Here is a 14,692-nt window from a genome sequence, read left to right as displayed (position 1 = left end):
CCAAACCCAAATGGTTATTTAAAATCTTCAAAGTGTAAGGAACCTCATTTTCCACAGTATGTATTGTAGCCCAGCACATATTTACATAATATATAATGCACCTGGCATTGTGTTAGGTTCTAGAGACACAAAGGCAAATAAGACATGATCCCCTGCCTTCGAGGAGCTTTCCATCTGGTGGAGAAAATGACAAATATACATAGAGAATTATAAGACAAGGAATCACAGAACAGAAGTTTACAGTGTCATGGAAACACATAGGAGGAGCAGATACTCTAGTCAGAATCAAAGTCATGAGTGAGAAAACATCATGGAAAGTGCAATTTACCACACAAACACAAAAATTTTAGAAGCTGCTATTTGGAAAACTACTAATTTTAAATGTTGCATACAGAAGACTGTGAAGCTTGTATCATAAGTTAATTTGAATGTAGTTACTTAAAACACATTAGCGTGTAGGCAGTATTTTTTTATTTCAAAGCACTGTTCTTCCTAAAAGGTCACTATACTTGGTGATTTGTCTTCATTAATTCCTCAATATAAACCTGGTAGGGGAAGACATCCTCTTTCAAGACTGACAAGATGGTCTCAATTTCATGAAGGAGAAAGTCTTCCCAAGTACCAAAAAGGGTCCATCCCAGAGCTGGAGCTCAGCAGGACCATCCAGGTCCACATGGCCAAACTAGAGCCTGGGGTTAGATAGAGTCCAAAACCCTGTGGAACCGGGAATTAGATCAATACCCAATCAAGTCACCATGAAGAAGAGGTCTGGAATGAATCATTTCATTACAAGTTGGCCCAAGTGGAAAGGCAATTTGTTATGTGGTTATGATCACTGACGCTGTTGACAAAGTTTATCATGTGGTGAGTTCCACAAAAAATAAAGTTTATACGTTCACCAGAAGAGAAAAACAAGGGTGATTAAAAGGATGGAGCTAATGCTACTGTATGTTAGGACGCAAAGAGCCACAGGATAAAAAGAGGCCATTTGGCCCAAATAGCTCACACAACTAACTATGCCCTTAACTTCAACTATAAACTCTGATGGTCAGTGCATCCTGCAATTATCTCTTTGCTAAAGAACTTCTGAAGCAGCTAACTAATGCCACACCTGCTAGGGATAGTCTGTTCACAAGTACTAGCCAGCCCGCATGTTGTTTAACATCATGCCCTCATCTTATTAGATCTGAGAGGTCACCTAGCTTCAAGCTTACTTATTACATTTGGCCCACTTGCTAGAATTAGATCCAGAATCTTCTCTGAGAGATATTTTCACAAGTATTACATAAGAAATCAGTGCTACATTTTTCCTGGAAAATGATCCTCTTTATGAATTTTGCTTTGCTATTATCCACTCTAAATATCAAAAAATAAATAAAATCCTCCATGATCAAGGTCTAGGCCTTCATCTAAGATTCTCATCTACTCCTCATCTATTTCTTTTCTTTCAAAATTTAATAAACTCACCTGAACATCTTCACAGTGCTTGAGATATGCCTATTGCCTCTGAAGGAATAAAAATACCATTTCTCTGCACAAGTCATTACTTATCATTGAGCAATCACTCCTACACCCTCTTGCTTACTTCACTAATTCTCAGTCGGTGCCTACAGAAAGATGAGATGAATAAATGTCTCTCTGGAAGTTACTCTGTGAGCCAAAAGGCATTAGAGAGAAAATGGGTTTTTGTCCTAAGAAATGACGAGGAGAAGATCTCTGGGAGTAGATGATTTTAGGCACTTGTGGTCAGAGGCAATTCAGCCAGACGGAAGTCCTCAACCTGAGCCACCATTACCAGTCTGCTCTACCAGCTGTGCAGAACCCTGGGTTCCCAGAAAACCAACTTTGTTGACCTAGTAGCAGCTCCTGGTTTTGAAAATTCCACTTTAACTGGAAATTTTCTAAAACAGTTCTGTAATTCTGGTTTGCTGACAACCAACATTTGCAAATTTGGCAAGAAATCCCTCTCGCCCCAGCTGCCTCTGATTTCCTGTCCCTGGGCACAGCCTCCAGCTTGGCTGTTGGGCTCTACGTGGCTAGCACTGCCATGGCCTCTGGCAATGAGGTGTAGTAGAAAGCACAGTGGATGGAAGGTAAGGAGACCTGGGACCAGTCCTGATTCTGTTACTAATGAGAATGCCCTTAAATTTCCTGGACATTGATCTCTGCATCTCTAAGCTCCCTTCTAGCTCCAGTCAGACAGTTATTCCACCGCAGTTAATAGGCACCTATTATGGGCTAGATGTGTAACAAGGGGTATAAGTCACAACCCCCACCCTCCAGGAGTTCATAGTGGAACAATTCTTTAATTCTATACACAGCCAACTTGTCATCTTTTATGCTAAAAAAGAAATACTGCTGATAAATCCAAAATCAATTCCAACATCTCACTTTAGCCAACTCTTTTAAAACTTCTTCTCCATCAACTTCTGTACAAGCAAATAGGTGACGATTTTAGAATAAATGAAAGATCATCACTTCATCGTTCTTCCTTTGTCCCACTAGGATTGTCCACTTAAAAGTCAAGTGAAAGAATGAAACAGGAGAAACAAGAAGCTTGGATAAGTCAGCAATTAGATAATAAGCCACTGGAACAACAAAAAGTCACCTGAATTGATGCTAAAGAAAAACATACTTCTTTACTGATATCAGCTAAAAATCTCACATTATTCCACATGTGAAGATGTCAAATTGAAAACTGGTTAATAAATAATGCTCAGGATGACAACCTATACCAGTATGTGGCATGATGACATTATAGAATCTTCTAAGACTCATCACCATCTATTTCTCAGATGATTCCTATTTGTCCCCTCTTTTGAAAAGCGTACTCAAAATTCAACATCTCCTGACCCCAGGGTATCCTCCCCCTTCAATTTCATTCTGTATGTCCATTTAGCTGCTCAGATCTTCAGAGCAACAGAGTTGGTCCAAGGATTTTCTTGCATCCTTCATATGTTGCTTGTTGGAACAGCCTTCCACAACTGTTAATTTGAACGTGATTTCTCTTCTACAATAGAATTTTTAATTCTTCAGCGGTAGTATCTTATCATAGCTCAGGGTGAGTAGGCACTCACTGCTATTTTCTGCCTCCCTTGGCTTTCCATCTTCCAAGGCCTGTTATGCTGAGATAGAAGTCCAGTACCACTCTGAAAAGAGGGAATTCATCACCGAGCTTTGGCATCATACATCTCCATAGAGGGAAAAAGCTTGCTATTTCCATGGAAAACTAGAAATGATCTACAGGAGAATAATATATAAATTAATAACAAAGGGGAAGAAATGGAATTTACATTAGGAGGTCAGGGAGACAGCCTGAATATCACGAGAAAAGGAATTTTTTTTAGAAGGTTTGGCCATTATAAAAAACCTAGGTTCTAATTTTCCACTATAGAAATAATTAGTTGTTTGACCTGTAGCAAATCATTTATCTGAGAAAAAGTATGCTGGTATTCACTGTTTACAGACATTTAGGAAGCTAATACTAAAATAAATGTGAAATTCTGGGGGGAAAATATTGTAATTCTATACTGTTAATGAAAAAGCAAAGTAACACCACAGTTTGGTTTAGCAAAATAAGCATTTCTTGAGGGCGCCATGGCCCCTGGCATTGTGCTAGGTAGGCCCTCAGTTCCAAGGATGAATAAGATGTAGCCTCTGAACCTCAAGGAGCTTACGTTCTTTTTTCTTTTTCTTTTCTTTTTTTTTTTTGGCTGCGTTGGGTCTTCGTTGCTGCGCACGGGCTTTTCTCTAGTTGTGGTGAGCGGCGGCTACCCTTCTTTGCGGTGTGCAGGCTTCTCATTGCGGTGGCTTCCCTTGTTGCGAAGCACAGGCTCTAGGCACGCAGGCTCAGTAGTTGTGGCTCGAGGGCTCTAGAACGCAGGCTCAGTAGTTGTGGCTCACGGGCTTAGTTGCTCCGCAGCATGTGGGATCTTCCCGGACCAGGAATCAAACCCGTGTTCCCTGCATTGGCAGGCGGATTCTTAACCACTGTGCCACCAGGGAAGCCCCAAGGAGCTTACATTCTAATTCCAAGCTCACAAAGGCTCTCTCAGAACTAATCCAATCTAACACACGGACATCTGCTAGTTATAGTAATTAAAACAAAGGTTCCTTAAATGTGCCCACAAGTATATACTCTTGAGAAAAAGAAGATATTATTGTAAGAAAATCAAGACAACATAGCCAGCTGGTTTGTTCAAGGGCACACAATGAGGAAAAATGGAAGCAAAGTCAAACCTTAAGGCACTTTGAGTTACAAACCAGGGTTACGTGCTTTCTGGAACCACTGAGGTCTAAGCAGCTTTTCTTTTCTTTATTCTTTTTTAACAGCTGGGAAAGTTGTGGGGTAAGGTGCTTGGTCCAAAGAAGTTATTCCTTTGGCTTTGCTTAGTTTTGCAAAAATAAAAAGGGTTTCAAATAGACTTCACATTTTTTGTAGTTCATTTAACCCTCCAGATATTTTCCCATTTTGTCAACTGTTTCATTTTGCATCTTAGCTGAGAAAACATCTTCCCCCTTAGTAATTTCTCTATTATTCCCCATCTAATTTAGTAATGATATTCCTCCTGTCTGTAAAGAGATAGGAGCTTTGTGATATGTGATACACTACATATCAAAGTTATTTAGCCAAATAAAATTGATGTTGATTGGAAAGCGGGCTTTAAAATATAGTCCAAGATCTTGTTATACAAAAACGTGCAGGGATGTCTGCACACACTGACTCCACTGACCACTCCACAGGTCTGTACCAAATGGAATGCAACATAAGATAGACTGCCCTTGTCTGAGATTCTGTAAACTGTAACTCATATTGTTTTTCTTCTGTAGCTAAGAAGAGAAACGTGTACTAAGATAGTTTTGAAAAGAATGCATTCACCAGTCCCTCTATTTTGACTCAGATTCCACCAATGAATCACTAGAAGGGGTGTTGACCAATCTGACACTACTTACCAATGCACAGTTAATCTACTCCTCTGTGATAAGTGGTTATTAGTACAACCTCCAAAAGAGTGGTTTCTAAATTTAGATCAGAAATGAAGAATTTATCACTGTTTGATGGGGTCTGCCTTCATAGTGAAATGAATCTATTAGAACAGTTTTCAAAAAGTACTGAAAGATATCTGGGCTTGAAACAACTTGAGTCAACTCACTATGTCTGCACTGCCCCCGTTAATGCTAAGAGTCTTTTTTTTTCTTTCCTGCAACACCTAGCTATTTTATCCACTCCCTGACCGCCCTCTTTTCAACTTCCTCTTCCCACTATTTTCTATAACATCAGAGTGAAAAAACACATGCATCTTCCTGTAGCTACATTTTTCCCTAAAAATGAATAATCACTTGAACACTTAGATCACAGACTATTATGTCTTAAGGTTTGATCAATTATCAGCAAAGTAATGGACGAAATCTTTTTCAAGGTGACCATGTATTCTTTAGCCAGGGATTTGGACAACTCAGTGAGGTAATTACATATTTAGATTTCAGCCTCAGGACTGGTCTGCTTCCTCCCTCCCATTAACAGAAGCTGTCATATTTTCTCTTTTCAACCGCTGTTTCACCTAGGTACACTGACTACTCAGAATCTATTAGAGTTTCTGCACATTAAAAGATCCACATCATTTATTATCTTTCAGCACAAGAAATATCTATTTATTCATTGCTGATTCTGGTTTTTCAATGTAATTTCTATCACCTAAGGATGATACAATGTTATGTGCAATGAGTTTTCTGTTGTTTGTTTGTATGTATGCAAAAGAACCCCCAAAATCAAAGTCCAGCTTAATATCTTGAACAGACTAAATTCATTCTGTTGACTGAACTACCTTTCATTGCTAAAATAATGGAGAATAGAGCAGATTTCCTGGCAGCTGGGCCTAAATTTAGGATCTACAGGAGATGAATAGATTTGGGAAGAGGATAGCTTTGGGGATTAAACATGGTGAGTCTAGTCTAGGACAGAATTTTCAATGTGATCCAAAAATTTAAAGAGTCATAATAGTGGTTCAGGATGGGAGAAAGAGCTGTAGTATCATAAAGTCCACAGCTATTGTTCTGTGTCAATAGAAGTCAGATATCTCAAAATGGCTAAAGGTTATATTAAATTCCTACAGACTTAACACTGGTATAATTTGATGCAACTTAGATGGCAAAAGGCTGCTAATGGATTCTGTTACCCATGTGGCCTGTAATAAGTTCAAAGAAACCAGTAAAATGTCTTCAGCCAGTATAATAAATGATCAATATTTTAGCAAAAATGAAGACAGACAAGAGTCATGATTAAAAGTGAAAGAAACAAAAAAGGAGAGAAGATAAATTCTGAGTGAAGAATTTGGCTTTTAAACCATTACTCCAGCAAGATCCTTTCATTTATGTAGGAAAATTCCATTATAAACTCTAAGTTAAGACAGAAGATTAACACATTATATCAAGAGTACTAATAGTTATAAGACAATTACAAAAGTGGGGTTGGGCTAGGGGTTTGTTCCACAGCACAACTGGATCAGTGATAAAGAAGGACATTTGAAAAAGAAAGGGTCACACAACGGGGCCAAAATGCAAAAAATATACAGATGAATGGGTAGACTTACTCGTGTAAACTAGGAATAGGAAAACAAGAATGAATTAAAGTTAATGATCTTGTCCAGCCCCAAAGAAGATACAAGGGAAATTTAACACAGAATCTGGGCTCTCTAATGATTTTTAAATAGAGCTGGAAGGTGATAAAAACACAGAAGACGGTATATCATTCTGGATCTAGTAAACAAACTGGAATGTAAGGCAGTGTTTTGCTGTTCAAGTCACTAAGCCAGCAGACAACCTAGAGATATGCATAGAATGCTCCCTGGAAAACCATCTTGTCAGAATCAAGCCCCTCCCATCCCTCCACCCCCATCTCTAAGGATGCATGTAGCAAATGTCTTTAGGCCATCTTCAATCACAGCTTCCACCTCTACTAAAAAGGGAACCATATTCTCTTAATTGAATAGTTGTTATTCATTAGTTTCATAATGAGGAGTTCAGTTGTCATAATAAGGGAGAGAGAGTAAGGGGCTGGGTGGAGGTGTCCTGATATCTGGGAAGCTGTACCAGAGGAGCTCAGCTGATACCCTCCACCCCAAGCTTTCCACACTAAAGCAGAGAATCTGATAGGCCCATGTCCAAGACATATCCCCTGGGCCAAGTTTGTGCCCACTGGGCTTGGATGCCTGCTTGTATGTCTTTTCCGACTTATATTTGATCAACACGCGACATTGTCCCGTTTCTTCCTGGTTATAGAATTACTCTTTCTCTTCTTTAACTGCTATTTATCCTTCTTTTTCAGTCTTTTTTTTTTTTTTTTTAATTTTTAAGGATGTCAAATGTGATGTCATGATTCTTATTCTTCTACCTAGTAATCAATTAGTGTCTTTCATGACAATGATTATTCCTAATAAAACAATCTTTCTTGATTTATTTTTGTAGTTCATCAAATATAGTAAGAAATGAAATTGTTATTCTCGTTGCTAGAAGGGGTATTTAGTGAAAGCATTATTTTCACTGCTAGAAAGGGTATTCTTTAAAGTTACTACTCCAGTTAACAGTAAGCAACAAAGCAGGGAAAAGTAATAATAACTATATTGATAGCAGCTAACGTTTATTGAGCATTTAGTATGTACCATGTACTAAATGTGAGGTTCTTTTTTTTAAAGGAAGGACTTTTAAAAAATATATATTTATTTATTTATTTGACTGCATCAGGTCTTAGTCGCAGCATGCGGGACCTTCGTTGCGGTGCGCGGGTCTCTCTACAGTTGTAGCGTGCGGGCTCTAGAGCACACGGGCTTAGTTGCCCCACAGCATGTGGGATCTTAGTTCCCCGACCAGGGATGGAACCTGCGTCCCCTGCATTGGAAGGCGGATTCTTAACCACTGGACCACCAGGGAAGTCCCGAGGTGAGGTTCTTATTACTCCATTTTACATATGAGGAAACTGAGATACAGCAGTAACGAGCTCAGGAATACAAAGCTAATGAGGGCCAGAATTCAAATCCAGATAGGTCCCAGAAAGAGATTTATAATTCAAAACGTCATTTTGGATGGAGTAAGAGTATCCTGAAATTAACTAATGTTTATAGAGTGTTCATTTTATCTTTTCAAAATGAGACAGCCAAAAAAGGAACTATCCTTCACTTTGTTAACGGAAGTACTTTTAGGACAATAGCATTCATGTTTCCCCCTGCTGGCCTTCCTCTGCAAGTGCACTGTTCACATGTTCAGGGTCTATTCCACCTCACCCACACCCCACCGTGAGAACTGCACTGGGAATGGTTTTCATAAGGATCATAAAATGAATATGCTTCATGGAAGCATTAATGGTAAAAAGTTGAAGAAACCAGAACCATTCATACTTTTTTTTTTTAATGTATGAATACAGAGTTAGCCTTTCTGGTACCAAATGTATTACCTCTGAAGCAAAATTACAGGCAATAACCACAGATCTCCATCTCTACATGGAGCTGCCACCAAGTAACGAAGAAACAAAAGCTCTGGCTTTTATGGAAGAACTGGCTTTTGCCAGCTCTAAAAGAACAACATAATTAAAAATTATAAAGTCTGACCAACTGACACATACCATCCGTCTCAGTGACAGCTGGGATTGGCAGAGAAAGCGATAGTCAGAATAAGTTTCTAAGCCTCAGGTTCCTCGCCTGTAAAATACGTTCATAACAGCTATGTAATGGGCTCATTATGAGAATTAAATAAAATTAAACAAGAACTGGTGAATATGCTTTATAATATTAAATATTATCAAATATATAATATAAAAACTGAGAATGAAAACACTAGCACTCCACATTCATGATCTATCAGAACAATCTGAAAGATATTAATATATCCTCCTGTATTCCAATGTGGAAAAAAATTATCAAACAGATGTTATTATATTTTCAATCAGATCGTCTAAATGGAGACCTTTAAAAAGTTCTGGGGAAAAAATGAAGTTCAAGAAAAATATTCCTCACTCCCCCCACAAAAACTCTACAGAATTATAAAGAAATTTTTTCGTTTTATATCTATTACATTTTATTATTCCCATTCTATCTACTATGAAAGAAACATATTCCTATTTTACAGAAGAGGAAACTGAGTCAGGGAGTAAGTGGAAAAGCAGGAAATAATTCTCAATCTTCCAATCTACACCTCTTATCTTTTTACATAATCCCAGGCTGTCTAAAGAATAGTCCCCTCATTGTCATGAGGTTCATTTTTGTTTTATCTTGACCTAGTTTTTCTGATAATGATGTCTGTGTCTAGGTAAACAAAGCTAAAGTCATGTTTTCAATTATTTTAGGTTTATACGCAATTCTATTAGCCAAAGCAGATAGCCACATTTATAGACTGAGTCCCATGAGACATTATACAAATTTGGATATATTATACATGGAATATAATTTTCATTTAACAAAACAACAAGGATTGTCATTTAAAAACATGAAGCATATTTAAACATCACCACATCTAAAAATACTTGAGAATATTATGCCATAAGATTTGTCAACTTATTGAACAACAAACAATTTAAAAGTTTTCACATACCCATATAAAATATAAATGTCAACTCTGGGTTTATAGGGAGATGAAATTTTTAATTTTAAGTTTAATCTCTACAAAAGTGAATCGAGCACCTTTATATTTGTATAATATTTGATGGGTCTCATTCTATATAAATTAGGCTCTTCTGCTTTGGCTAACAGAATAGCTTAAAAGCCTAAAATACTTGAAAACCATTATTTTAACTTTGTTTATATATGGCTGCAATAGCCCCATTTTACTAGCTGAAGCTTGTTCCAGTGTAGAGGAATTTGATTAACTTTACTTCAAATAAAAATAGAAGATTAAGAGCAATGATAAGAGCACATCACAGCTCCCAGAAATACTATGTAAACTCAGTCTAGAGTCTCAGAATTTTTAGAACTGGAAGGGATCATTATAACAAGGAAAACTTTGGAACCCATTTCACCCACTGCTCCAAACAACACTATTTTTTTCTCTCACAAGGTCCCTAACTGAAACTGGATCTACAGAGGAAGATAGAGGCAGCTCCATGTCAGAAAGTTAATCTAAAAACTCCCTTTGCTATTTCACTTCTGAATATACAATGCCAGCACAATTGGTTGAAAAGGGAAAATCTAAGCCTTTGCACATCTGTGTTTTGGTCTATATGACTCCAAGCAACCAGTTTGGTTTGGTTTTGTTGATTAATTGATTGACTGTTCAGCTGAACAACATAGCCTCTGGCCAGCGACAACTAAACACAAAGGAAGCCTGGGCACACTACTCCCTTTAAGAAATATTGGCAAATCCAGACAAACTACAAACCCATTATTCCTTATGCAGACCCTCAAGCTCCCCAGGCCTGGGGATGGCCCAGGCCTCCTATTTTGCACATCACACATAAGCATACCCCCTTCTTTCTCCCATTTTATCCTGGCTTGCCCTTACATTTCTAAATCCCAAGAAGGTTTAAATGCAAAATGACTTTGTAGTTGATCTACTCACTCAGACTTTCTTTAAATGTTTCCTAATTAAAAAAACATTTTTTAGAAAGTGGGCAGAGCATGGGCTTCGTGGGTGTTTGTTGAATCAAATCCACAGAGCAATTCCACTGTGCAAGAAGAGCTGCCATTCCAGACATGTCCTTTCACTTTTCCTGGGTAACTTCATTCTGACTTGTTCCAGGTAATATCTTCATTTGTGTGGAATAGGTTTTAAAGAACTCACTTGGAATCCTTAAATGTTTTTCCATAAGTATGTGCCTAAGCACAGATTTTTTTCTAAAGTTTAGTTAAAGACAAAAGAACTCACCATCACTTTTCTGTCACTGCCAGAAATAATGTGAACAGTACTTTAAGCTTTCATAGTTTCAAATTGAACTACTCCAATTTTCCAAGTCAATATACGGTAATAATTTGTACTGTCAGCCCACAGTGTTTTCAGATAAGTGTAGCCATCCATAGGAGATATTTCTGTTACCTAATAATTGTGGCAACTTGGAGTTGAATTTACTATGTGCCATCTTCCAGTGCCCTGAGGGAAACTACATATATTACTTCATTTCCTACAATGACATTCTATTTCTTGTCAAAAAATTTTACATATTTCCTTAATTAAGGAAATGATTGCAAGAAAAGATCTGATTGACTTCAAATGTAAATGCAAAACACATCTGGGATATAAAAGCCAGTTATGGATATAAATTTGGAATATTTTATTTATTTAATAGAAAAAAAGTATTTCTCAATAAGAGAAGCAAACAACTAACACCAAGTATTAATCTGAATAAAATGTTCTTGTGTAATCAAACTAGTTAACATTTTAAATTTAGACTGACTTCTATTACTTAACAATTAACCTAGTGTATGTATCTCAAGGAAAAACTACATATCTTCATGTTTGAATACCGTAAAAATACCAAATAGAGAAATAAAATTAAAATGACCTTTGATATAGGAAGAATTAGCTTCAGAAAACTGCCGTTCATCACCATGTAGAAAATATTTATGTTATACATTAGAGTTGGTGTGCTCATTCATTCAATAAATATTTATTATGTGGAAGAGACAGTGTTGGGTGCTGGCAGTATTCCCACGAACCAGACAGACGCGCTTCCTGCATTCATGGAGTCTCCTGTCTGGAGAGTTTACCATCAATTCAGTTCAGCAAGTATTTATCAAGCATCTGTAATAAACCAGTACTGTTCTGACTCATTTAAGGGTATGAGAGAGCTAACATAGGATCCCTGGCTCCCTTTCTGTGTCTTCGGAAATAAAAAGCTCATATAAATGAAGTGCTTAGAAAACAATATAAACTATTAGTTGCCAGTAATAAAGACCATGGAATGTACACACTATTTCTGAATCCACTTGGTAAAAAACATATGCTGTATGAAGCTACAAGAGTCCAATGCAAAATAATATCTTTTTAGGCAAATCTTTAAAATTCTAGCCAATATGGCAAAGAAGAAAAAATTAGCATTCTATTTCATGGATACATCTTAAAATGCAGATCTCTTTTTATCCTATTCAAAGTAAACAAAATATTTATTGTCTCCTTAAATATATAAAAGGTCATTGAACACCCAGTATAATTCTTGTTTGTTTTTGTTTTGCTTTTTATCAAGTCACATGGAAAGCAGATTCTGTGTTTGGACATTTAAATTGGCTTACCCTAAGCTCAGGGGAGAGCTAGCTAATTGTCTTAGAGCAGAAGACCAGAAATTAAAAGCCTTGAATCTTTTTCTGAGAGTCTTACAAACTCTCCTGAGAGGAACATGGGAATTATCCAAAGATTTTTTTAAGTAGCTTTGGAAAAAGCAGTGGATATGTTAATTTACTTTTTAATAACAAAATCAAAGCACTGAAGAGAATATACTTCCAAATAGAGTATTTTGATTTAGATAACAGACATAAAGAATATTTTTAAAAATCATTCCACTACTGTGGAAAACAGTCTGATGGTTCCTCAAAAGTTAAACACAGAATTACTATACGATCCCATAATCCCACTCCTAGATATATGCCCCAAAGAACTGAAAACAGGTACTGAAACAAGTACATATACATACTTGTTCACAGCAGCACTCTTCAGAATAGCCAAAAGGTTAAAAACAACCCGTGTCCATTAACAAATGAATGGATAAACAAATTGATACACCCACACAATGGAATATTACTCATAAAAAGGAACAAAGTACTAATACATGCTACAATGTGAATGAACCTCCAAAATATTATGCTAAGTGAAAGAAGCCAGACACAAAATGTCACATATTGTATGATCACATTTATATGAGATATCCAGAATAGATAAATCCACAGAGACTGAACTCAGATTAGCGGTTACCAGGAGCTAAGGGGAAGGTAAAATGAAAGAAATGCCTTAATGGGTAAGGGGTTTTACTTTGGAGTGATAGAAATTTGGGGGCATTAGATAGCAATGACAGTTAAACAACATTCTGAATGTACTAAATCCCAATGAATTGTTCACTTTAAAATGGTTAATTTTATATTATGTGAATTTCATCTCAAATCATTCTTTAACAATGCTATATCACCAAAATTTCTGATAACACTGAGGACAATATTGTTTGGAAAAATACAGATATTGACAACTCTAAGTTTAAAAGTGATCCCAAACAGACCCTGAATGTGAAAAAGTTTTAAAAATATCTTAAACAATTTATTTTGTTTACATTTTTCTTTATATGTACACTGAAGTGTGAAAAAAATCATTGCATTGTTTTGTTTTACTTGTATGTGGAATGTTTTAAAAGTCAGTGATGACACTTAAAGAGAAAACCCTGACAAGTTATGTAGATCAATCATGCGTATAGAAGACAGTTTTTTAAAATAAGCAAAGCAGTTAAAGGTAAAGCCAGGAAATTTTGGAAATCATCTTAGGAGAATTTAAACCTTAAATTTCCACAGAGATATGAACACTGACTAACGAAAGACTAAAGACTATCAAATAAATTTAACTTAATCATAACAGAACTCTTATAGCAAAGTTCACCATTATGCAGATTCTTACACACTTCAGAACAAATTATCCGTATGTAGACAGGGCAGGACTAAGCACCTTCCAACCTCCTATTTCATAGGAGGCTATGAAATAAAACTAAATAAAACTATATGTGGTAAGTGTTCAATAACAAAAGTTGACTTAAAGCAACAGATGCCATCATTATGTTATAAAAGAAGAAATATACTTTATAAATCACATTATTAGAGCTCTTATTTTTTATAAAACTGTCATTTCAAATTTCAGTATTACCTGGGTAATTTGAATGTTCTACATAAGCTCAAACATTGGGAAAAAAATTTTTTAAGAAAAGTATTTTTAAAGTACACTCATGCATATGGTAAAGAACAAGGTTTAAAAAATGAATGAATGAACCAATGAATAAACCAAGTTTAGATTATGGAGTTTAAAACCCCACTGCCAACGAGCACGCTCAGCACCCAGGCTGTGGTTTCTAATACTACTACTGTCCAATAAAAGAACACGGCCTCCTTGGAGAAACAACTGATTCTAGGGCTAGGGTAGGAAATACACAAGATGAGCCTGGAACATCTTCCAGTGTCGGGAAGTAAGGCAGTGCTGAAAACAAAAACAAAAACAGCTCAATGCCTTTATTATCTGGAACGGGATATTTTGAATATTTGCTTGCACAAACTGGCTATGAATTTGCAGAGACAGGCCAGTTCTTTCAAAAGCCCTTTAATTTCTTCATCTAGAGCAGAGTTTCTCATTGTCAGCACTATTGACATCTTGGGCCCGTGCTTCTCTGGGGGACTGCCCTGCACACTGAAGGAAGTTTAGCAGCATCCCTGGCCTCTACTCACTAGATGCCAATAGCATTATCCCCTCCTCCCCAACTGTGACAATCAAAAATGTGCCACCAGTCAGAATGGCCATCATCAAAAAATCTACAAAGAATAAATCTGGAGAGGGTGTGGAGAAAAGAGACCCCTCTTGCACTGTTGGTGGGAATGTAAATTGATACAGCCACTATGGAGAACAGTATGGAGGTTCCTTAAAAAACTAAAAATTGAACTACCATACGACACAGCAACCCCACTACTGGGCATATACCCTGAGAAAACCATAATTCAAAAAGAGTCATGTACCACAATGTTCATTGCAGCAC

General features: G+C 36.8%; 1 protein-coding gene across 4 annotated transcripts in view; it reads right to left on the bottom strand.

The window, feature by feature from the left end:
* Positions 1-14,692, bottom strand: part of BBS9 (Bardet-Biedl syndrome 9) — a 469,951-nt gene that overhangs the window by 112,754 nt on the left and 342,505 nt on the right. The window lies entirely within an intron of this gene.

Source organism: Eschrichtius robustus, chromosome 8, assembly GCF_028021215.1.
Source record: "Eschrichtius robustus isolate mEscRob2 chromosome 8, mEscRob2.pri, whole genome shotgun sequence".
In the NCBI taxonomy this organism is placed as follows: domain Eukaryota; kingdom Metazoa; phylum Chordata; class Mammalia; order Artiodactyla; family Eschrichtiidae; genus Eschrichtius; species Eschrichtius robustus.
The sequence above is the reverse complement of the archived record's forward strand: the minus strand, read 5'-3'. Positions and strand labels throughout refer to the sequence as shown.